Source organism: Hyperolius riggenbachi, chromosome 4 (genome assembly GCF_040937935.1).
Source record: "Hyperolius riggenbachi isolate aHypRig1 chromosome 4, aHypRig1.pri, whole genome shotgun sequence".
Lineage (NCBI taxonomy): Eukaryota > Metazoa > Chordata > Amphibia > Anura > Hyperoliidae > Hyperolius > Hyperolius riggenbachi.
In genome coordinates, this window is record NC_090649.1 from 401,288 (window position 1) to 425,597 (window position 24,310).

Consider the following 24,310-nt stretch of genomic DNA (forward strand, 5'->3'; position numbering starts at 1 on the left):
GTGGGGTCTCCAAGGCTGCACTGCAGGGAAGAGGGGCCTGTGGGGTGACCACAGAGAATTTATCTATGGGGATTACCGCTGGGTCCCCTAAAGCAGACGAGCTCCCCGGGACCTTCCCTGTCAGATTCCAGCGGGGTCACCAGGGCTGCACCGCGGGGGGAGAGGGGGGGGGCTGTAGGGTGACCGCAGGAAGTTTATCTTTGGGGATTACCGCTGGGTCCCCTAAAGCAGACGAGCTCCCCGGGATCCTCCCTGTCAGAGTCCAGCGTGGTCTCCACCGCGGGTGGAGGGGCCTGTGGGGTGACCGCAGGGAGTTTATCTATGGGGATTACCGCTGGTCCCCTAAAGCAGACGAGCTCCCCGGGATCCTCCCTGTCAGAGTCCAGTGGGGTCTCCAGGGCTCCGCTGCAGGGGGGAGGGGCCTGTGGGGTGACCGCAGGGAGTTTATCTATGGGGATTACCGCTGGGTCCCCTAAAGCTGACGAGCTCCCCGGGATCCTCCCTGTCAGAGTCCAGCGGTGTCTCCAGGGCTGCACCGCAGGGGGGAGGGGCCTGTGGGGTGACCGCAGGGAGTTTATCTATGGGGATTACCGCTGGGTCCCCTAAAGCAGATGAGCTGCCCGGGATCCTCCCTGTCAGAGTCCAGCGGGGTCTCCAGGGCTGCACTGCAGGGGGGAGGGGCTGTGGGGTGACCGCAGGGGAGGGGCCTGTGGGGTGACCGCAGGAAGTTTATCTTTGGGGATTACCGCTGGGTCCCCTAAAGCAGACGAGCTCCCCGGGATCCTCCCTGTCAGAGTCCAGCGGGGTCTCCAGGGCTCCGCCGCAGGGGGGAGGGGCCTGTGGGGTGACTGCCGGGAGTCCAGCGGGGTCTCCAGGGCTGCACCGCAGGGGGGGAGGGCCTGTGGGGTGACCGCAGGGAGTTTATCTATGGGGATTACCGCTGGGTCCCCTAAAGCAGACGAGCTCCCCGGGATCCTCCCTGTCAGAGTCCAGCGGGGTCTCCAGGGCTGCACTGCAGGGGGGCGGGGCTGTGGGGTGACCGCAGGGGAGAGGCCTGTGGGGTGACCGCAGGAAGTTTATCTTTGGGGATTACCGCTGGGTCCCCTAAAGCAGACGAGCTCCCCGGGATCCTCCCTGTCAGAGTCCAGCGGGGTCTCCAGGGCTGCACCGCAGGGGGGAGGGGCTGTGGGGTGACCGCAGGGGAGGGGCCTGTGGGGTGACCGCAGGGAGTTTATCTATGGGGATTGCCACTGGGTCCCCTAAAGCAGACGAGCTCCCCGGGATCCTCCCTGTCAGAGTCCAGTGGGGTCTCCAGGGCTCCGCCGCAGGGGGGAGGGGCCGGTGGGGTGACCGCAGGGGGGAGGGGCCTGTGGGGTGACCGCAGGAAGTTTATCTATGGGGATTACCGCTGGGTCCCCTAAAGCAGACGAGCTCCCCGGGATCCTCCCTGTCAGAGTCCAGCGGGGTCTCCAGGGCTGCACCGCAGGGGGGCGGGGCTGTGGGGTGACCGCAGGGGAGGGGCCTGTGGGGTGACCGCAGGGAGTTTATCTATGGGGATTGCCACTGGGTCCCCTAAAGCAGACGAGCTCCCCGGGATCCTCCCTGTCAGAGTCCAGTGGGGTCTCCAGGGCTCCGCCGCAGGGGGGAGGGGCCGGTGGGGTGACCGCAGGGGGGAGGGGCCTGTGGGGTGACCGCAGGAAGTTTATCTATGGGGATTACCGCTGGGTCCCCTAAAGCAGACGAGCTCCCCGGGATCCTGCCTGTCAGAGTCCAGCGGGGTCTCCAGGGCTGCACTGCAGGGGGGAGGGGCCTGTGGGGTGACTGCAGGGGAGGGGCCTGTGGGGTGACCGCAGGGAGTTTATCTATGGGGATTGCCACTGGGTCCCCTAAAGCAGACGAGCTCCCCGGGATCCTCCCTGTCAGAGTCCAGTGGGGTCTCCAGGGCTCCGCCGCATGTCGGAGGGGCCGGTGGGGTGACCGCAGGGGGGAGGGGCCTGTGGGGTGACCGCAGGGGAGGGGCCTGTGGGGTGACCGCAGGGAGTTTATCTATGGGGATTACCGCTGGGTCCCCTAAAGCAGACGAGCTCCCCGGGATCCTCCCTGTCAGAGTCCAGCGGGGTCTCCAGGGCTGCACTGCAGGGGGGAGGGGCCTGTGGGGTGACCGCAGGGGAGGGGCTGTGGGGTGACCGCAGGGGAGGGGCTATGGGGTGACCACAGGGGAGGGGCTTGGGATGACCGCAGGGGGGGGGGTTGTGGGGTGAATGCAGTGGGGGCCTGTGGGGTGACCGCAGGGGGGAAGGGCCTGTGGGGTGACCGCAGGGGGGGAGGGGCTATGGGGTGACCGCAGGGGAGGGGCTATGGGGTGACCACAGGTGGGAGGGGCCTGTGGGGTGACCGCAGGGGGGGAGGGGCCTGTGGGGTTACCGCAGGTGGGAGGGGCTGTGGGGTGACCGCAGGTGGGAGGGGCCTATGGGGTGACCGCAGGGGGGAGGGGCCTGTGGGGTTACCGCAGGTGGGAGGGGCTGTGGGGTGACCGCAGGGGGGGAGGGGCCTGTGGGGTGAAGAAGGTAGGAAAGTTGCTGCTTCTAAACCGAAAACTGTCAGAGGAGACGTGGATAACAATAGGATCTGTCCTGCTGATGTCACTTCCTCTTCCTGCTTTACTACATCATGTGACCTCACACAGGGGGAGTGGCCAGGCTGCAGCATGTGACCTCACACAGGGGAGTGCCCAGGCTATGTCATGTGACCTCACACAGGGGGAGTGGCCAGGCTGTCATGTGACCCATCAGGAAGCAGCATAGAGATGCAGTAATGTGAGTGTGTAAGTCCTTCCCTTCCCCCCCTCCCCCCCCCCCCCCCCCCCCCCCCCCATGGTAATCTGCATGCTCTGCCTGGACAATGAGAGATGGATTTGCTATATGTGCTGTATTACTATATATGCTGTATTACTGTATATGCTGCTGCTATGTGTGTTATATTTCCTCTTGTTGCCAATACAGTTTTTCTGGATTTAGATTTGGATCCAAAATCCACAAACTAGAGGCCTAGCTGGGGGGTATTCAGGGGACAAAGCCAGTCCTTGCGCCCCCTAGTGACCAGGTGTGACCCATACGGGGTCCTGCATACTTTCCCAGAGATGGTGGAGTTTTAGAGTCATTTCCTGCTTGTCTGATCTGCACCTGACTAAGAGCAGGAGGGAGCAGGGAGATGAGACAGAATCCCGGGGAGGAGAGCAGGGAGATAAGACAGAACCCCGGGGAGGGGAGCAGGAGGGAGCAGGGAGAACCCCGGGGAGGAGAGCAGGAGGGAGCAGGGAGATAAAACAGAATCCCGGGGAGGAGAGCAGGAGGGAGCAGGGAGACAAGACAGAACCCCGGGGAGGAGAGCAGGAGGGAGCAGGGAGATGAGACAGAACCCCAGGGAGGAGAGCAGGAGGGAGCAGGGAGATAAGACAGAATCCCGGGGAGGAGAGCAGGGAGATAAGACAGAACCCCGGGGAGGGGAGCAGGAGGGAGCAGGGAGAACCCCGGGGAGGAGAGCAGGAGGGAGCAGGGAGATAAGACAGAATCCCGGGGAGGAGAGCAGGAGGGAGCAGGGAGATAAGACAGAATCCCGGGGAGGAGAGCAGGAGGAAGCAGGGAGATAAGACAGAACCCCGGGGAGGGGAGCAGGAGGGAGCAGGGAGAACCCCGGGGAGGAGAGCAGGAGGGAGCAGGGAGATAAGACAGAATCCCGGGGAGGAGAGCAGGAGGGAGCAGGGAGACAAGACAGAACCCCGGGGAGGAGAGCAGGAGGGAGCAGGGAGATGAGACAGAACCCCAGGGAGGAGAGCAGGAGGGAGCAGGGAGATAAGACAGAATCCCGGGGAGGAGAGCAGGGAGATAAGACAGAACCCCGGGGAGGGGAGCAGGAGGGAGCAGGGAGAACCCCGGGGAGGAGAGCAGGAGGGAGCAGGGAGATAAGACAGAATCCCGGGGAGGAGAGCAGGAGGGAGCAGGGAGATAAGACAGAATCCCGGGGAGGAGAGCAGGAGGAAGCAGGGAGATAAGACAGAACCCCGGGGAGGGGAGCAGGAGGGAGCAGGGAGAACCCCGGGGAGGAGAGCAGGAGGGAGCAGGGAGATAAGACAGAATCCCGGGGAGGAGAGCAGGAGGGAGCAGGGAGACAAGACAGAACCCCGGGGAGGAGAGCAGGAGGGAGCAGGGAGATGAGACAGAACCCCAGGGAGGAGAGCAGGAGGGAGCAGGGAGATAAGACAGAATCCCGGGGAGGAGAGCAGGGAGATAAGACAGAACCCCGGGGAGGGGAGCAGGAGGGAGCAGGGAGAACCCCGGGGAGGAGAGCAGGAGGGAGCAGGGAGATAAGACAGAATCCCGGGGAGGAGAGCAGGAGGGAGCAGGGAGACAAGACAGAACCCCGGGGAGGAGAGCAGGAGGGAGCAGGGAGATGAGACAGAACCCCAGGGAGGAGAGCAGGAGGGAGCAGGGAGATAAGACACATTGAGACGCGAATCCCGGGGAGGAGAGCAGGGAGATAAGACAGAACCCCGGGGAGGGGAGCAGGAGGGAGCAGGGAGAACCCCGAGGAGGAGAGCAGAGGGAGCAGGGAGATAAGACAGAATCCCGGGGAGGAGAGCAGGAGGGAGCAGGGAGACAAGACAGAACCCCGGGGAGGAGAGCAGGAGGGAGCAGGGAGATGAGACAGAACCCCAGGGAGGAGAGCAGGAGGGAGCAGGGAGATAACGGGAGGGAGAGCAGGGAGATAAGACAGAACCCCGGGGAGGGGAGCAGGAGGGAGCAGGGAGAACCCCGGGGAGGAGAGCAGGAGGGAGCAGGGAAATAAGACAGAATCCCGGGGAGGAGAGCAGGAGGGAGCAGGGAGACAAGACAGAACCCCGGGGAGGAGAGCAGGAGGGAGCAGGGAGATGAGACAGAACCCCAGGGAGGAGAGCAGGAGGGAGCAGGGAGATAAGACAGAATCCCGGGGAGGAGAGCAGGGAGATAAGACAGAACCCCGGGGAGGGGAGCAGGAGGGAGCAGGGAGAACCCCGGGGAGGAGAGCAGGAGGGAGCAGGGAGATAAGACAGAATCCCGGGGAGGAGAGCAGGAGGGAGCAGGGAGACAAGACAGAACCCCGGGGAGGAGAGCAGGAGGGGAGCAGGGAGATGAGACAGAACCCCAAGGAGGAGAGCAGGAGGGAGCAGGGAGATAAGACAGAATCCCGGGGAGGAGAGCAGGGAGATAAGACAGAACCCCGGGGAGGGGAGCAGGAGGGAGCAGGGAGAACCCCGGGGAGGAGAGCAGGAGGGAGCAGGGAGATAAGACAGAATCCCGGGGAGGAGAGCAGGAGGGAGCAGGGAGACAAGACAGAACCCCGGGGAGGAGAGCAGGAGGGAGCAGGGAGATGAGACAGAACCCCAGGGAGGAGAGCAGGAGGGAGCAGGGAGATAAGACAGAACCCCGGGGAGGAGAGCAGGAGGAAGCAGGGAGATAAGACAGAACCCCGGGGAGGAGAGCAGGAGGGAGCAGGGAGATAAGACAGAACCCCGGGGAGGAGAGCAGGAGGGAGCAGGGAGATAAGACAGAACCCCAGGGAGGAGAGCAGGAGGGAGCAGGGAGATAAGACAGAACCCCGGGGAGGAGAGCAGGAGGGAGCAGGGAGAACCCCGGGGAGGAGAGCAGGAGAAAGCGGGGAGATAAGACAGAATCCCGGGGAGGAGAGCAGGGAGATAAGACAGAACCCCGGGGAGGGGAGCAGGAGGGAGCAGGGAGAACCCCGGGGAGGAGAGCAGGAGGGAGCAGGGAGATAAGACAGAATCCCGGGGAGGAGAGCAGGAGGGAGCAGGGAGACAAGACAGAACCCCGGGGAGGAGAGCAGGAGGGAGCAGGGAGATGAGACAGAACCCCAGGGAGGAGAGCAGGAGGGAGCAGGGAGATAAGACAGAATCCCGGGGAGGAGAGCAGGGAGATAAGACAGAACCCCGGGGAGGGGAGCAGGAGGGAGCAGGGAGAACCCCGGGGAGGAGAGCAGGAGGGAGCAGGGAGATAAGACAGAATCCCGGGGAGGAGAGCAGGAGGGAGCAGGGAGACAAGACAGAACCCCGGGGAGGAGAGCAGGAGGGAGCAGGGAGATGAGACAGAACCCCAGGGAGGAGAGCAGGAGGGAGCAGGGAGATAAGACAGAACCCCGGGGAGGAGAGCAGGAGGAAGCAGGGAGATAAGACAGAACCCCGGGGAGGAGAGCAGGAGGGAGCAGGGAGATAAGACAGAACCCCGGGGAGGAGAGCAGGAGGGAGCAGGGAGATAAGACAGAACCCCAGGGAGGAGAGCAGGAGGGAGCAGGGAGATAAGACAGAACCCCGGGGAGGAGAGCAGGAGGGGAGCAGGGAGAACCCCGGGGAGGAGAGCAGGAGAAAGCGGGGAGATAAGACAGAATCCCGGGGAGGAGAGCAGGGAGATAAGACAGAACCCCGGGGAGGGGAGCAGGAGGGAGCAGGGAGAACCCCGGGGAGGAGAGCAGGAGGGAGCAGGGAGATAAGACAGAATCCCGGGGAGGAGAGCAGGAGGGAGCAGGGAGACAAGACAGAACCCCGGGGAGGAGAGCAGGAGGGAGCAGGGAGATGAGACAGAACCCCAGGGAGGAGAGCAGGAGGGAGCAGGGAGATGAGACAGAACCCCAGGGAGGAGAGCAGGAGGGAGCAGGGAGATAAGACAGAACCCCGGGGAGGAGAGCAGGAGGAAGCAGGGAGATAAGACAGAACCCCGGGGAGGAGAGCAGGAGGGAGCAGGGAGATAAGACAGAACCCCGGGGAGGAGAGCAGGAGGGAGCAGGGAGATAAGACAGAACCCCAGGGAGGAGAGCAGGAGGGAGCAGGGAGATAAGACAGAACCCCGGGGAGGAGAGCAGGAGGGAGCAGGGAGAACCCCGGGGAGGAGAGCAGGAGAAAGCGGGGAGATAAGACAGAATCCCGGGGAGGAGAGCAGGGAGATAAGACAGAACCCCGGGGAGGGGAGCAGGAGGGAGCAGGGAGAACCCCGGGGAGGAGAGCAGGAGGGAGCAGGGAGATAAGACAGAATCCCGGGGAGGAGAGCAGGAGGGAGCAGGGAGACAAGACAGAACCCCGGGGAGGAGAGCAGGAGGGAGCAGGGAGATGAGACAGAACCCCAGGGAGGAGAGCAGGAGGGAGCAGGGAGATAAGACAGAACCCCGGGGAGGAGAGCAGGAGGAAGCAGGGAGATAAGACAGAACCCCGGGGAGGAGAGCAGGAGGGAGCAGGGAGATAAGACAGAACCCCGGGGAGGAGAGCAGGAGGGAGCAGGGAGATAAGACAGAACCCCAGGGAGGAGAGCAGGAGGGAGCAGGGAGATAAGACAGAACCCCGGGGAGGAGAGCAGGAGGGAGCAGGGAGAACCCCGGGGAGGAGAGCAGGAGAAAGCGGGGAGATAAGACAGAATCCCGGGGAGGAGAGCAGGGAGATAAGACAGAACCCCGGGGAGGGGAGCAGGAGGGAGCAGGGAGAACCCCGGGGAGGAGAGCAGGAGGGAGCAGGGAGATAAGACAGAATCCCGGGGAGGAGAGCAGGAGGGAGCAGGGAGACAAGACAGAACCCCGGGGAGGAGAGCAGGAGGGAGCAGGGAGATGAGACAGAACCCCAGGGAGGAGAGCAGGAGGGAGCAGGGAGATAAGACAGAACCCCGGGGAGGAGAGCAGGAGGAAGCAGGGAGATAAGACAGAACCCCGGGGAGGAGAGCAGGAGGGAGCAGGGAGATAAGACAGAACCCCAGGGAGGAGAGCAGGAGGGAGCAGGGAGATAAGACAGAACCCCGGGGAGGAGAGCAGGAGGAAGCAGGGAGATAAGACAGAACCCCGGGGAGGAGAGCAGGAGGGAGCAGGGAGATAAGACAGAACCCCGGGGAGGAGAGCAGGAGGGAGCAGGGAGATAAGACAGAACCCCGGGGAGGAGAGCAGGAGGAAGCAGGGAGATAAGACAGAACCCCGGGGAGGAGAGCAGGAGGAAGCAGGGAGATAAGACAGAACCCCGGGGAGGAGAGCAGGAGGGAGCAGGGAGATAAGACAGAACCCCGGGGAGGAGAGCAGGAGGAAGCAGGGAGATAAGACAGAACCCCGGGGAGGAGAGCAGGAGGGAGCAGGGAGATAAGACAGAACCCCGGGGAGGAGAGCAGGAGGGAGCAGGGAGATAAGACAGAACCCCGGGGAGGAGAGCAGGAGGAAGCAGGGAGATAAGACAGAACCCCGGGGAGGAGAGCAGGAGGGAGCAGGGAGATAAGACAGAACCCCGGGGAGGAGAGCAGGAGGGAGCAGGGAGATAAGACAGAACCCCGGGGAGGAGAGCAGGAGGAAGCAGGGAGATAAGACAGAACCCCGGGGAGGAGAGCAGGAGGAAGCAGGGAGATAAGACAGAACCCCGGAGAGGAGAGCAGGAGGGAGCAGGGAGACAAGACAGAGCCCCGGGGAGGAGAGCAGGAGGGAGCAGGGAGGTAAGACAGAACCCCGGGGAGGAGAGCAGGAGGGAGCAGGGAGATAAGACAGAACCCCGGGGAGGAGAGCAGGAGGAAGCAGGGAGATAAGACAGAACCCCGGGGAAGAGAGCAGGAGGGAGCAGGGAGATAAGACAGAACCCCGGGGAGGAGAGCAGGAGGAAGCAGGGAGATAAGACAGAACCCCAGGGAGGAGAGCAGGAGGGAGCAGGGAGATAAGACAGAACCCCGGGGAGGAGAGCAGGAGGAAGCAGGGAGATAAGACAGAACCCCGGGGAGGAGAGCAGGAGGGAGCAGGGAGACAAGACAGAACCCCGGGGAGGAGAGCAGGAGGGAGCAGGGAGATAAGACAGAACCACGGGGAGGAGAGCAGGAGGGAGCAGGGAGATAAGACAGAACCCCGGGGAGGAGAGCAGGAGGGAGCAGGGAGATAAGACAGAACCCCGGGGAGGAGAGCAGGAGGGAGCAGGGAGACAAGACAGAACCCCGGGGAGGAGAGCAGGAGGGAGCAGGGAGATAAGACAGAACCACGGGGAGGAGAGCAGGAGGGAGCAGGGAGATAAGACAGAACCCCGGGGAGGAGAGCAGGAGGGAGCGGGGAGATAAGACAGAACCCCGGGGAGGAGAGGAGGAGGGAGCAGGGAGATCAGCACTGCACACAATCCCTCCTGTTCTCCATCAGTAGCAGATCAGACATGCTGGAAATGATCACTTTCACCCGTCCATCTGGCAGGAAATTGCATGGTGTGTACCGGGCATCAGAGAGTTAGGAGATATGCAGAAATACACATCATCTACTTTACTGATGGAAACATGGCAAGCGCTGATTACAGCAGGGAGATCAGACAGAACCCCAGGGAGGAGAGCAGGAGGAAGCAGGGAGATAAGACAGAACCCCGGGGAGGAGAGCAGGAGGGAGCAGGGAGATGAGACAGAACCCCGGGGAGGAGAGCAGGAGGAAGCAGGGAGATAAGACAGAACCCCGGGGAGGAGAGCAGGAGGAAGCGGGGAGATAAGACAGAACCCCGGGGAGGAGAGCAGGAGGAAGCAGGGAGATAAGACAGAACCCCGGGGAGGAGAGCAGGAGGGAGCAGGGAGATGAGACAGAACCCCAGGGAGGAGAGCAGGAGGAAGCAGGGAGATAAGACAGAACCCCGGGGAGGAGAGCAGGAGGGAGCAGGGAGATAAGACAGAACCCCGGGGAGGAGAGCAGGAGGGAGCAGGGAGATAAGACAGAACCCCGGGGAGGAGAGCAGGAGGGAGCAGGGAGATAAGACAGAACCCCAGGGAGGAGAGCAGGAGGAAGCAGGGAGATAAGACAGAACCCCGGGGAGGAGAGCAGGAGGGAGCAGGGAGATGAGACAGAACCCCGGGGAGGAGAGCAGGAGGAAGCAGGGAGATAAGACAGAACCCCGGGGAGGAGAGCAGGAGGAAGCGGGGAGATAAGACAGAACCCCGGGGAGGAGAGCAGGAGGAAGCAGGGAGATAAGACAGAACCCCGGGGAGGAGAGCAGGAGGGAGCAGGGAGATGAGACAGAACCCCAGGGAGGAGAGCAGGAGGAAGCAGGGAGATAAGACAGAACCCCGGGGAGGAGAGCAGGAGGAAGCAGGGAGATAAGACAGAACCCCGGGGAGGAGAGCAGGAGGGAGCAGGGAGATAAGACAGAACCCCGGGGAGGAGAGCAGGAGGGAGCAGGGAGATAAGACAGAACCCCGGGGAGGAGAGCAGGAGGAAGCAGGGAGATAAGACAGAACCCCGGGGAGGAGAGCAGGAGGAAGCAGGGAGATAAGACAGAACCCCGGAGAGGAGAGCAGGAGGGAGCAGGGAGACAAGACAGAGCCCCGGGGAGGAGAGCAGGAGGGAGCAGGGAGGTAAGACAGAACCCCGGGGAGGAGAGCAGGAGGGAGCAGGGAGATAAGACAGAACCCCGGGGAGGAGAGCAGGAGGAAGCAGGGAGATAAGACAGAACCCCGGGGAAGAGAGCAGGAGGGAGCAGGGAGATAAGACAGAACCCCGGGGAGGAGAGCAGGAGGAAGCAGGGAGATAAGACAGAACCCCAGGGAGGAGAGCAGGAGGGAGCAGGGAGATAAGACAGAACCCCGGGGAGGAGAGCAGGAGGAAGCAGGGAGATAAGACAGAACCCCGGGGAGGAGAGCAGGAGGGAGCAGGGAGACAAGACAGAACCCCGGGGAGGGAGAGCAGGAGGGGAGCAGGGAGATAAGACAGAACCACGGGGAGGAGAGCAGGAGGGAGCAGGGAGATAAGACAGAACCCCGGGGAGGAGAGCAGGAGGGAGCAGGGAGATAAGACAGAACCCCGGGGAGGAGAGCAGGAGGGAGCAGGGAGACAAGACAGAACCCCGGGGAGGAGAGCAGGAGGGAGCAGGGAGATAAGACAGAACCACGGGGAGGAGAGCAGGAGGGAGCAGGGAGATAAGACAGAACCCCGGGGAGGAGAGCAGGAGGGAGCGGGGAGATAAGACAGAACCCCGGGGAGGAGAGGAGGAGGAAGCAGGGAGATCAGCACTGCACACAATCCCTCCTGTTCTCCATCAGTAGCAGATCAGACATGCTGGAAATGATCACTTTCACCCGTCCATCTGGCAGGAAATTGCATGGTGTGTACCGGGCATCAGAGAGTTAGGAGATATGCAGAAATACACATCATCTACTTTACTGATGGAAACATGGCAAGCGCTGATTACAGCAGGGAGATCAGACAGAACCCCAGGGAGGAGAGCAGGAGGAAGCAGGGAGATAAGACAGAACCCCGGGGAGGAGAGCAGGAGGGAGCAGGGAGATGAGACAGAACCCCGGGGAGGAGAGCAGGAGGAAGCAGGGAGATAAGACAGAACCCCGGGGAGGAGAGCAGGAGGAAGCGGGGAGATAAGACAGAACCCCGGGGAGGAGAGCAGGAGGAAGCAGGGAGATAAGACAGAACCCCGGGGAGGAGAGCAGGAGGGAGCAGGGAGATGAGACAGAACCCCAGGGAGGAGAGCAGGAGGAAGCAGGGAGATAAGACAGAACCCCGGGGAGGAGAGCAGGAGGGAGCAGGGAGATAAGACAGAACCCCGGGGAGGAGAGCAGGAGGGAGCAGGGAGATAAGACAGAACCCCGGGGAGGAGAGCAGGAGGGAGCAGGGAGATAAGACAGAACCCCAGGGAGGAGAGCAGGAGGAAGCAGGGAGATAAGACAGAACCCCGGGGAGGAGAGCAGGAGGGAGCAGGGAGATGAGACAGAACCCCGGGGAGGAGAGCAGGAGGAAGCAGGGAGATAAGACAGAACCCCGGGGAGGAGAGCAGGAGGAAGCGGGGAGATAAGACAGAACCCCGGGGAGGAGAGCAGGAGGAAGCAGGGAGATAAGACAGAACCCCGGGGAGGAGAGCAGGAGGGAGCAGGGAGATGAGACAGAACCCCAGGGAGGAGAGCAGGAGGAAGCAGGGAGATAAGACAGAACCCCGGGGAGGAGAGCAGGAGGGAGCAGGGAGATAAGACAGAATCCCGGGGAGGAGAGCAGGAGGGAGCAGGGAGATAAGACAGAACCCCGGGGAGGAGAGCAGGAGGGAGCAGGGAGATAAGACAGAACCCTGGGAGGAGAGCAGGAGGAAGCAGGGAGATAAGACAGAACCCCGGGGAGGAGAGCAGGAGGAAGCAGGGAGATAAGACAGAACCCCGGAGAGGAGAGCAGGAGGGAGCAGGGAGATAAGACAGAGCCCCGGGGAGGAGAGCAGGAGGGAGCAGGGAGATAAGACAGAACCCCGGGGAGGAGAGCAGGAGGGAGCAGGGAGATAAGACAGAACCCCGGGGAGGAGAGCAGGAGGAAGCAGGGAGATAAGACAGAACCCCGGGGAAGAGAGCAGGAGGGAGCAGGGAGATAAGACAGAACCCCGGGGAGGAGAGCAGGAGGGAGCAGGGAGATAAGACAGAATCCCGGGGAGGAGAGCAGGAGGGAGCAGGGAGATAAGACAGAATCCCGGGGAGGAGAGCAGGAGGGAGCAGGGAGATAAGACAGAACCCTGGGGAGGAGAGCATGAGGGAGCAGGGAGATAAGACAGAACCCCGGGGAGGAGAGCAGGAGGGAGCAGGGAGATAAGACAGAACCCCGGGGAGGAGAGCAGGAGGAAGCAGGGAGATAAGACAGAACCCCGGGGAGGAGAGCAGGGAGATCAGACAGAACCCCGGGGAGGAGAGCAGGAGGGAGCAGGGAGAACCCCGGGGAGGAGAGCAGGGAGATAAGACAGAACCCCGGGGAGGAGAGCAGGAGGAAGCGGAGAGATAAGACAGAACCCTGGGGAGGAGAGCAGGAGGGAGCAGGGAGAACCCCGGGGAGGAGAGCAGGGAGATAAGACAGAACCCCGTGGAGGAGAGCAGGAGGAAGCGGAGAGATAAGACAGAACCCTGGGGAGGAGAGCAGGAGGGAGCAGGGAGAACCCCGGGGAGGAGAGCAGGGAGATAAGACAGAACCCCGGGGAGGAGAGCAGGAGGAAGCGGAGAGATAAGACAGAACCCTAATGTGAGGCTTGGTCGTGTATTCTCCACAGTCAGCATGCAACGCATGAGCTGGCGTGGAGGAGGTACACACACTAGCACAAGGAAACAGGCTATCCCTAGTATAGTGGAGGGGAGGACTGACTCCAATAGGAGATTGTGGCGCACAGAGCCGGTGCAGATCTGACAGCCACAAACAATGCTTTCGTTATAACGTCTCAGCGCAAAGTAGCGCTGAGCGCATAAACCAGAACTGAGGAGATCAGGACAAGTAGACAGAATGAACGCTTGCTAGCTAGCGGCTACTTAGCGACAGCAAGCGTCCAAAACCAGACAGACTGGAATGAGGCAGCCAATGCGATGCGGCGATGGCGTGCCTCACAAAGACAGGACAGGATGGTCAGGAAATAGCAGGATCAATATAGATGAACGTAACACAGACAAATATACAATAAGTATGTTTTCCTAGCGTATTACAATTACAGCTATCAATGAAACTATTTGTAACGTCTGACTAACATATGTATATATCGGCAATGAACCGATATATGACATAAGCAGGAACACTGACTTAGGACTGGAACGATACAGGGAACAGGACTCAGAAGGATTCGCTATCTCTTCGCAGAGATGAACGCAATCCACAAACGGTAACAGGACAGGATTCAGAAGGATTCGTTATCTCTTCGCAGAGATGAACGCAATCCACAAACGGTAACAGGACAGGATTCAGAAGGATTCGTTATCTCTTCGCTGAGATGAACGCAATCCACAAACAGAACCAGGAGCAGGGTAACTACCTCAGCACGGGTGGTCACGGTACGCGCAACCTGCCAAAACGTGCTGGAAAGCTGACTAACTGCACACAGGATATAAACAGTTCGTGTACGTATACATCAGCGACACTGATGTATCACGTAACACAAATACAAGGAAAATAATAAACGTGCTGGTATGCATATATATTGGCAATGAACCAATATATGATGCAAAGACCAGCAAAGTATCTTTATAACAAGAAACACGATCGGGGGCTAAAGCGACAGCAAGGCAGGCTGAAGCTGAAGCTATGAAAACCCAAGGAAACCCTGCAGGAAGCAGATCTTTATACTGAGGTCATCCAATGGGAGCAGACATGCAGATTCCCACACAGGTGAATGATAATCAGTCACAAGCTGACAGCAGGGAAAGACAGACAAAGCTATGCAACTTGCATGGAAATAGATCAGAACTGCCTGAGCTGCAGCACTACTACTTCCAGTAATAGCTGCTGCAGCAGCGATCATAACAGTACCCCCCCCCCCCCCCCCCCTTAAAAGCGGATTCCAGACGCTTTTCAAAACTGAAATTCCCAACAAAACAGTCTGACTGATAATTCATGATGACCGGGACAGCCCGGCAAGACCGAATTCCAGAATCAGTCCCCACAAGACTGGACCCATCAGAACCAGAACCTACAGAACCATGCCCATCAGTACTACAAGCCCCAGTGTGACACCCATCAGAACCATGATTTCCAGAAGAAAGCCCTCCGAAACTCCCTGAGCGATACCCACCGCCTTCCAGGAACCGTTCAGAAACGCCAAAGCCTTTGCAATGCCCACCGGTACTGTCTTTACCAACACAAAACCCACTGTTGAACCAGTCCAAGGCACCAGGACAAGTTTTCTCAGAGACCTCCCAGAACACCTTGAAGCTCCAAAGAGATCCCCATAGGTCAGAATGCCCCTTAGGCTCACATGGAGAACTATCAAGAACCCCTATGGAACCTAGGGCGATTCCCGAGTCAGGGCCACAAGGACAAACATCAAGATCAGGGCTTTCAGGGACCAGAACCATCTCTGGGCATGCAGGCAGACTGGCAATATCAGAACGTGTTCCCACTAAGGAAGCATCAGAGCACGCTAACACCTTAGACACACTTGGGCATTCTGGCACACAAAGAACATCTGGGCACACCGGCACAAGAGAAACCTCTGGGCATGTCAAGGAACTGTGAGCCTCAGGGTCAGCCAAGACAGGACCAAAACCAGGACTGGCCAAAAAAAAATCATCATGACTAAACTTCGCAACTACTGGACTTTTACACGAGAATGCTGGATCAGACTTAGATGTCGCTGATTCCAGCAAAGTCAGTAACAAATCAGATTCAGGGGCACTAACAAGACAGGACAAATCTTCTGATGTATGCACTGAACCAGATAGGGACTCCACAACTACCTCTGGACTGGACAGAGACTCATTTAATACACTGGATTGGAGCTCATGAGGCGCTGCAGAACAAGTCAGCATTGCAGCAGCCCCCACTGGACTAGGCAAAACTGAGGAATTCCCTGGACAGGAAGGGAACTCTGGAACCTCTGCCACAGCGGCCAGAGAACCAGAATCTTTCAGGATACAGGGCTGGGTTTCAGGAACACTCATCGGACCGGACTGAAATTCTGAGATTTCTATTATTTTGACCAGAGAATCAGAATTATCCATGTTACAGGGCAAGACTTCTGAAACATTCAGAGGACAGGGCTGGAGTTCCTCGGCTGTTACAACACTGGAGAGGGACTCAACATTGGTTAAATCAGACTGTGTACAGGGCAAGGTATCTAACACACTTGCTGACGAGGACAATATTTCAATGGCTTCTGCTTTGCTGGGCAGAAATTCATCAAGTTTTATTAGAGCAGACTGTAATTCCAAAACAGCTGCTAGACAAGTGAATATTACTGCAACACCAACTGAGGTAAGCAGTGCCTCAGACCCTTCTGCTAGAGGGTTTGAAATATCCAAAGTACTGGGTGAAGCATAAGACTCTGCGACCACAGCTTCACTGGACAGGATCACTGAACAGTCCATATTGCAGGGCAAAACCATGGAAGCACCTGCTGGACAGCATAATGATTCTGTGACCTGAGTTTCATTGGAGAGATCTACTGCACAATTCATGGTACAGGGCAAATTTACTGGAAGATTTTCTGAACAAGGTAATAATTCTGCGATTTCAGGTTCACATAGCAGATGCTCTGAGCTATTCACGAAACTAGAGCGAGGTGTAGAAACAGGAAGATCAAGACACAATGTTTGCGCATCTGAATCACCATTCATTTGTAAAATTGGAAAATTCAGATGCCGGGGTTCTGAGTTTACTAGACAGGATTGCTGGGACTCGGAAACTGATGTAGTGCATCTATTGGCATCTGCTGGATCAGACAGGAGTTGAACTTTATTAACACAGGTAATTTCTGCAGAAGTGTTTGCAGAGACAGGCAAGATTTTTCTGGTGTCTGTTTCACTGAACAAAGACTCATGAGTACTGGCTAGGCTGGACTCGGAAGTCAGCAGGACCTCTGGATTCTCTGCTGAGAAATTTGTGCAGGGCAAGGTTAAGAATGTATCAGTGGCTTCTGTTTTACTGGGAAGTAACACTGAGTTATCCATGGTACAGGGTGGAATTGCAGGAACTTCAATTTCACACAAAAAGAGCTCCGAATCACCTGCTGAATCAGCCAAAGGTGCTGAAGCAGGCGGGTCAGAACGCCAAATTTGCGAATTCGGAGTCACATAAAAATCATCCAAAATCAGTTCCCACACATCAATCAAGGGAGCCACACAGTCATACCCACACACACCAGCCTCTATTAGGTTATAGGCTGACTTAATGCATGCGTTCAATACCATTTCACTTTTTGCACTGTAAAATTGACAAAATGAACTTGAATCATTCTTCCATTCACAGACCAGGGCTTCCATCTCTCCCCTCTCGAATGGAGGATTCCATGCATACTTAACAGGCAGATCATGGTTTGCAGATATGATTGTAGCAGGCACATGTATTGGGTTAATTAGCAGGTGATTGGCAGATTCCTTATTCTTAAGAATCTCCAATACCTGTAGCAAGTGTTGAACTGTAGTGTATGCAAACTTTCCTTGCTTCACAAATAAGTTGATTTGTTCAATACTCTGTAATATCTCATCATAATCATACTCAGATAATTCTTTTAAACAAAAATCTTTATTTTCCCTAGCCAGGGAGGAAAGTTCATTAGTAGTTTCATAAGTCCATTTAACTCCCCTAAAAGACAATTGCATTTCATTATCTGTTAATGGCAGAATCTCATTATAGGTCTCAGTCGCTAAGGATAACGATTCTGCAGATTGGACACGTTTCTTAGAACGTTTGCGTTTTGCCTTTGACCTTGCGGTTTTTGGTGATTTATTCAAAGCTGCAGGAAAATTATCAGTAACACTTTCTGCTTGCTGCTCATTCTTGCAAGCAATTGAAGGAGCAGCTGATTGGCCTGCTGCCAGGAGTTCATTAAGAGGAAAAGGCAATGGATCTATGCGCAACCAGTTATGGATCACAAACGCTAGAAATTCCAGCGGTCTCTCTTTCAAATCGGAATGATTGAGAACATCAAATGCCCACTGGAATAATTCCCCTTTAAACAAAATATAAACTAGTTGGAGTGCCCAGGTTGAAACAGGAGTCGCTTGGAGATCAGGATTGGTCAGGAACCTGGCACATTCAGAGAAAAACTCATTTTCTGTTTCAGAGCTAAGTTCTTCAAATTTCTTAAAGGAACAGGAACCATAATTAACAGTGTCATACTTTCTGGGAATCCCCCCCACAATGGGGATTGGTAATGGGGTTTTCATAATGTTAGGCTTGGTGGTGTATTCTCCACAGTCAGCATGCAACGCATGAGCTGGCGTGGAGGAGGTACACACACTAGCACCAGGAAACAGGCTATCCCTAGTATAGTGGAGGGGAGGACTGACTCCAATAGGAGATTGTGGCGCACAGAGCCGGTGCAGATCTGACAGCCACAAACAATGCTTTCGTTATAACGTCTCAGCGCAAAGTAGCGCTGAGCGCATAAACCAGAACTGAGGAGATCAGGACAGGTAGACAGAATGAACGCTTGCTAGCTAGCGGCTACTTAGCGACAGCAAGCGTCCAAAACAAGACAGACTGGAATGAGGCAGCCAATGCGATGCGGCGATGGCGTGCCTCACAAAGACAGGACAGAATAGTCAGGAAATAGCAGGATCAAGATAGATGAACGTAACACAGACAAATATACAATAAGTATGTTTTCCTAGCGTATTACAATTACAGCTATCAATGAAACTATTTGTAACGTCTGACTAACATATGTATATATCGGCAATGAATCGATATATGATATAAGCAGGAACGCTGACTAGGACTGGAGTAATACAGGGAACAGGACTCAGAAGGATTCGCTATCTCTTCGCAGAGATGAACGCAATCCACAAACGGTAACAGAACAGGATTCAGAAGGATTCGTTATCTCTTCGCAGAGATGAACGCAATCCACAAACGGTAACAGAACAGGATTCAGAAGGATTCGTTATCTCTTCGCAGAGATGAACGCAATCCACAAACGGTAACAGAACAGGATTCAGAAGGATTCGTTATCTCTTCGCAGAGATGAACGCAATCCACAAACGGTAACAGAACAGGATTCAGAAGGATTCGTTATCTCTTCGCAGAGATGAACGCAATCCACAAACAGAACCAGGAGCAGGGTAACTACCTCAGCACGGGTGGTCACGGTACGCGCAACCTACCAAAACGTGCTGGAAAGCTGACTAACTGCACACAGGATATAAACAGTTCGTGTACGTATACATCAGCGACACTGATGTATCACGTAACACAAATACAAGGAAAATAATAAACGTGCTGGTATGCATATATATTGGCAATGAACCAATATATGATGCAAAGACCAGCAAAGTATCTTTATAACAAGAAACACGATCGGGGGCTAAAGCGACAGCAAGACAGGCTGAAAACCCGAGAGTCCTGCAGGAAGCAGATCTTTATACTGAGGTCATCCAATGGGAGCAGACATGCAGATTCCCACACAGGTGAATGATAATCAGTCACAAGCTGACAGCAGGGAAAGACAGACAAAGCTATGCAGCTTGCATGGAAATAGATCAGAACTGCCTGAGCTGCAGCACTACTACTTCCAGTAATAGCTGCTGCAGCAGCGATCATTACACCTGGGGAGGAGAGCAGGAGGGAGCAGGGAGAACCCCGGGGAGGAGAGCAGGGAGATAAGACAGAACCCCGTGGAGGAGAGCAGGGAGATAAGACAGAACCCCGGGGAGGAGAGCAAGAGGGAGCAGGGAGATAAGACAGAACCCTGGGGAGGAGAGCAGGAGGAAGCAGGGAGATAAGACAGAACCCCAGGGAGGAGAGCAGGAGGAAGCAGGGACATAAGACAGAACCCCGGGGAGGAGAGCAGGAGGGAGCAGGGAGATAAGACAGAACCTCCGGGGAGGAGAGCAGGAGGAAGCAGGGAGATAAGACAGAACCCCGGGGAGGAGAGCAGGAGGAAGCAGGGAGATAAGACAGAACCCCGGGGAGGAGAGCAGGAGGAAGCAGGGAGATAAGACAGAACCCCGGGGAGGAGAGCAGGAGGAAGCAGGGACATAAGACAGAACCCCGGGGAGGAGAGCAGGAAGAAGCAGGGAGATAAGACAGAACCCCCGGGGAGGAGAGCAGGAGGAAGCAGGGAGATAAGACAGAACCCCGGGGAGGAGAGCAGGAGGAAGCAGGGAGATAAGACAGAACCCCGGGGAGGAGAGCAGGAGGAAGCAGGGACATAAGACAGAACCCCGGGGAGGAGAGCAGTAGGGAGATAAGACAGAACCCCCGGGGAGGAGAGCAGGAGGAAGCAGGGAGATAAGACAGAACCCCGGGGAGGAGAGCAGGAGGAAGCAGGGAGATAAGACAAAACCCCGGGGAGGAGAGCAGGAGGAAGCAGGGAGATAAGACAGAACCCCGGGGAGGAGAGCAGGAGGAAGCAGGGACATAAGACAGAACCCCGGGGAGGAGAGCAGGAGGGAGCAGGGAGATAAGACAGAACCCCCGGGGAGGAGAGCAGGAGGAAGCAGGGAGATAAGACAGAACCCCGGGGAGGAGAGCAGGAGGAAGCAGGGAGATAAGACAGAACCCCGGGGAGGAGAGCAGGAGGAAGCAGGGAGATAAGACAGAACCCCGGGGAGGAGAGCAGGAGGAAGCAGGGACATAAGACAGAACCCCGGGGAGGAGAGCAGGAGGGAGCAGGGAGATAAGACAGAACCACGGGGAGGAGAGCAGGAGGGAGCAGGGAGATAAGACAGAACCCCGGGGAGGAGAGCAGGAGGGAGCAGGGAGATAAGACAGAACCCCCAGAGCAGGAGGGAGCAGGGAGATAAGACAGAACCCCGGGGAGGAGAGCAGGAGGGAGCAGGGAGATAAGACAGAACCCCGGGGAGGAGAGCAGGAGGGAGCAGGGAGATAAGACAGAACCCCGGGGAGGAGAGCAGGAGGAAGCAGGGAGATAAGACAGAACCCCCGGGGAGGAGAGCAGGAGGAAGCAGGGAGATAAGACAGAACCCCGGGGAGGAGAGCAGGAGGGAGCAGGGAGATAAGACAGAACCCCCGGGGAGGAGAGCAGGAGGAAGCAGGGAGATAAGACAGAACCCCGGGGAGGAGAGCAGGAGGAAGCGGGGAGATAAGACAGAACCCTGGGGAGGAGAGCAGGAGGGAGCGGGGAGATAAGACAGAACCCCGGGGAGGAGAGCAGGAGGGAGCAGGGAGATAAGACAGAACCCCGGGGAGGAGAGCAGGAGGGAGCAGGGAGATAAGACAGAACCCCGGGGAGGAGAGCAGGAGGGAGCAGGGAGATAAGACAGAACCCCGGGGAGGAGAGCAGGAGGGAGCAGGGAGATAAGACAGAACCCCGGGGAAGAGAGCAGGAGGAAGCAGGGAGATAAGACAGAACCCCCGGGGAGGAGAGCAGGAGGGAGCAGGGAGATAAGACAGAACCCCGGGGAGGAGAGCAGGAGGGAGCAGGGAGATAAGACAGAACCCCGGGGAGGAGAGCAGGAGGGAGCAGGGAGATAAGACAGAACCCCGGGGAGGAGAGCAGGAGGGAGCAGGGAGATAAGACAGAACCCCCGGGGAGGAGAGCAGGAGGGAGCAGGGAGATAAGAAAGAACCCCGGGGAGGAGAGCAGGAGGAAGCAGGGAGATAAGACAGAACCCCGGGGAGGAGAGCAGGAGGGAGCAGGGAGATAAGACAGAACCCCGGGGAGGAGAGCAGGAGGAAGCAGGGAGATAAGACAGAACCCCGGGGAGGAGAGCAGGAGGGAGCAGGGAGATAAGACAGAACCCCGGGGAGAAGAGCAGGAGGGAGCGGGGAGATAAGACAGAACCCCGGGGAGGAGAGCAGGAGGGAGCAGGGAGATAAGACAGAACCCCGGGGAGGGGAGCAGGAGGGAGCAGGGAGATAAGACAGAACCCCGGGGAGGAGAGCAGGAGGGAGCAGGGAGATAAGACAGAACCCCGGGGAGGAGAGCAGGAGGGAGCAGGGAGATAAGACAGAACCCCGGGGAGGAGAGCAGGAGGGAGCAGGGAGATAAGACAGAACCACGGGGAGGAGAGCAGGAGGAAGCGGGGAGATAAGACAGAACCCCGGGGAGGAGAGCAGGAGGGAGCAGGGAGATAAGACAGAACCCCGGGGAGGAGAGCAGGAGGAAGCGGGGAGATAAGACAGAACCCCGGGGAGGAGAGCAGGAGGGAGCAGGGAGATAAGACAGAACCCCGGGGAGGAGAGCAGGAGGGAGCAGGGAGATAAGACAGAACCGCGGGGAGGAGTGCAGGAGGAAGCAGGGACATAAGACAGAACCCCGGGGAGGAGAGCAGGAGGGAGCAGGGAGATAAGACAGAACCACGGGGAGGAGAGCAGGAGGGAGCAGGGAGATAAGACAGAACCACGGGGAGGAGAGCAGGAGGGAGCAGGGAGATAAGACAGAACCCCCGGGGAGGAGAGCAGGAGGGAGCAGGGAGATAAGACAGAACCCCGGGGAGGAGAGCAGGAGGGAGCAGGGAGATAAGACAGAACCCCGGGGAGGAGAGCAGGAGGGAGCAGGGAGATAAGACAGAACCCCGGGGAGGAGAGCAGGAGGAAGCAGGGAGATAAGACAGAACCCCGGGGAGGAGAGCAGGAGGAAGCAGGGACATAAGACAGAACCCCGGGGAGGAGAGCAGGAGGGAGCAGGGAGATAAGACAGAACCCCCGGGGAGGAGAGCAGGAGGAAGCAGTGAGATAAGACAGAACCCCGGGGAGGAGAGCAGGAGGAAGCAGGGAGATAAGACAGAACCCCGGGGAGGAGAGCAGGAGGAAGCAGGGAGATAAGACAGAACCCCGGGGAGGAGAGCAGGAGGAAGCAGGGACATAAGACAGAACCCCGGGGAGGAGAGCAGGAGGGAGCAGGGAGATAAGACAGAACCACGGGGAGGAGAGCAGGAGGGAGCAGGGAGATAAGACAGAACCCCGGGGAGGAGAGCAGGAGGGAGCAGGGAGATAAGACAGAACCCCGGGGAGGAGAGCAGGAGGGAGCAGGAAGATAAGACAGAACCCCGGGGAGGAGAGCAGGAGGGAGCAGGGAGATAAGACAGAACCCCGGGGAGGAGAGCAGGAGGGAGCAGGGAGATAAGACAGAACCCCCGGGGAGGAGAGCAGGAGGAAGCAGGGAGATAAGACAGAACCCCCGGGGAGGAGAGCAGGAGGAAGCAGGGAGATAAGACAGAACCCCGGGGAGGAGAGCAGGAGGAAGCAGGGAGATAAGACAGAACCCCGGGGAGGAGAGCAGGAGGGAGCAGGGAGATAAGACAGAACCCCCGGGGAGGAGAGCAGGAGGGAGCAGGGAGATAAGACAGAACCCCGGGGAGGAGAGCAGGAGGAAGCAGGGAGATAAGACAGAACCCCGGGGAGGAGAGCAGGGAGATAAGACAGAACCCCGGGGAGGAGAGCAGGAGGAAGCAGGGAGATAAGACAGAACCCCGGGGAGGGGAGCAGAGAGATAAGACAGATCCCCGGGGAGGAGAGCAGGAGGGAGCAGGGAGATAAGACAGAACCCTGGGGAGGAGAGCAGGAGGGAGCAGGGAGAAGAGACAGAACCCCGGGGAGGAGAGCAGGAGGAAGCAGGGAGATAAGACAGAACCCCGGGGAGGAGAGCAGGAGGAAGCGGGGAGATAAGACAGAACCCCGGGGAGGAGAGCAGGAGGAAGCAGGGAGATAAGACAGAACCCCGGGGAGGAGAGCAGGAGGAAGCGGGGAGATAAGACAGAACCCCGGGGAGGAGAGCAGGAGGAAGCAGGGAGATAAGACAGAACCCCGGGGAGGAGAGCAGGAGGAAGCGGGGAGATAACACAGAACCCCGGGGAGGGGAGCAGGAGGGAGCGGGGAGATAAGACAGAACCCCGGGGAGGAGAGCAGGAGGGAGCAGGGAGATAAGACAGAACCCCGGGGAGGAGAGCAGGAGGAAGCAGGGAGATAAGACAAAACCCCGGGGAGGAGAGCAGGAGGAAGCAGGGAGATAAGACAGAACCCCGGGGAGGAGAGCAGGAGGGAGCAGGGAGATAAGACAGAACCCCCGGGGAGGAGAGCAGGAGGGAGCAGGGAGATAAGACAGAACCCCGGGGAGGAGAGCAGGAGGAAGCAGGGAGATAAGACAGAACCCCGGGGAGGAGAGCAGGGAGATAAGACAGAACCCCGGGGAGGAGAGCAGGAGGAAGCAGGGAGATAAGACAGAACCCCGGGGAGGGGAGCAGAGAGATAAGACAGAACCCCGGGGAGGAGAGCAGGAGGGAGCAGGGAGATAAGACAGAACCCCGGGGAGGAGAGCAGGAGGGAGCAGGGAGATAAGACAGAACCCCGGGGAGGAGAGCAGGAGGGAGCAGGGAGATAAGACAGAACCCCCGGGGAGGAGAGCAGGAGGGAGCAGGGAGATAAGAAAGAACCCCGGGGAGGAGAGCAGGAGGAAGCAGGGAGATAAGACAGAACCCCGGGGAGGAGAGCAGGAGGGAGCAGGGAGATAAGACAGAACCCCGGGGAGGAGAGCAGGAGGAAGCAGGGAGATAAGACAGAACCCCGGGGAGGAGAGCAGGAGGGAGCAGGGAGATAAGACAGAACCCCGGGGAGAAGAGCAGGAGGGAGCGGGGAGATAAGACAGAACCCCGGGGAGGAGAGCAGGAGGGAGCAGGGAGATAAGACAGAACCCCGGGGAGGGGAGCAGGAGGGAGCAGGGAGATAAGACAGAACCCCGGGGAGGAGAGCAGGAGGGAGCAGGGAGATAAGACAGAACCCCGGGGAGGAGAGCAGGAGGGAGCAGGGAGATAAGACAGAACCCCGGGGAGGAGAGCAGGAGGGAGCAGGGAGATAAGACAGAACCACGGGGAGGAGAGCAGGAGGAAGCGGGGAGATAAGACAGAACCCCGGGGAGGAGAGCAGGAGGGAGCAG

The 24,310-nt window shown here is 58.1% G+C and overlaps 1 protein-coding gene across 2 annotated transcripts in view; it reads left to right on the plus strand.

The window, feature by feature from the left end:
• The first annotated feature begins 2,720 nt into the window (after nt 1-2,720).
• The window catches only part of KHK (ketohexokinase), a 217,064-nt gene continuing 195,474 nt past the window's right edge, over nt 2,721-24,310 (plus strand). Inside the window, exon 1 of one of the 2 annotated variants that reach the window (XM_068279784.1) lies at nt 2,721-2,816. The gene's annotated coding sequence lies outside the window, so the exon portion shown is untranslated. Of the gene's footprint in view, nt 2,825-24,310 lie in introns of both variants that reach the window. The other variant, XM_068279785.1, reaches the window with a different exon arrangement.